Here is a 535-nt window from a genome sequence, read left to right as displayed (position 1 = left end):
CTCAATGTATCGTCACGAGCCGCAGGGTTTAATTTGGTTTTGTCTGTGTATGTTTTTTTTTTACTCTCAAAGCCATGGAGCCCATTGACTGCCATTATATGACGACAGACTGCAACGGTTTGAGTTTTTGGGTGAACGATCCCTTTAATGTTACAAATTATACTAAGGTACTAACATTTGTATAAAAATTATAAATATAATATGTAAGGGACTACATTTTTGTGCAAGATATGGATTAAGGAAATTAGAACCAACTTTTCAGAATAACATGCACTGATGCATTGATGAAACAATAAGACTATAGGAACATACAGGTGCATCTCAATAAATTAGAATGTCGTGGAAAAGTTCATTTATTTCAGTAATTCAACTCAAATTGTGAAACTCGTGTATTAAATAAATTCAATGCACACAGACTGAAGTAGTTTAAGTCTTTGGTTCTTTTAATTGTGATGATTTTGGCTCACATTTAACAAAAACCCACCAATTCACTATCTCAAAAAATTAGAATACTCCATAAGACCAATAAAAAAAA

At 32.0% G+C, this 535-nt stretch overlaps 1 protein-coding gene across 1 annotated transcript in view; it reads left to right on the top strand.

The window, feature by feature from the left end:
* Window positions 1-535, top strand: part of LOC107722048 (nicotinamide/nicotinic acid mononucleotide adenylyltransferase 2-like) — a 12206-nt gene that overhangs the window by 8336 nt on the left and 3335 nt on the right. The gene's annotated exons all lie outside the window — the stretch shown is intronic.

The sequence above is a fragment of the Sinocyclocheilus rhinocerous genome, unplaced genomic scaffold (assembly GCF_001515625.1).
Source record: "Sinocyclocheilus rhinocerous isolate Xijiao unplaced genomic scaffold, SAMN03320098_v1.1 scaffold484, whole genome shotgun sequence".
In the NCBI taxonomy this organism is placed as follows: domain Eukaryota; kingdom Metazoa; phylum Chordata; class Actinopteri; order Cypriniformes; family Cyprinidae; genus Sinocyclocheilus; species Sinocyclocheilus rhinocerous.
The sequence above is the reverse complement of the archived record's forward strand: the minus strand, read 5'-3'. Positions and strand labels throughout refer to the sequence as shown.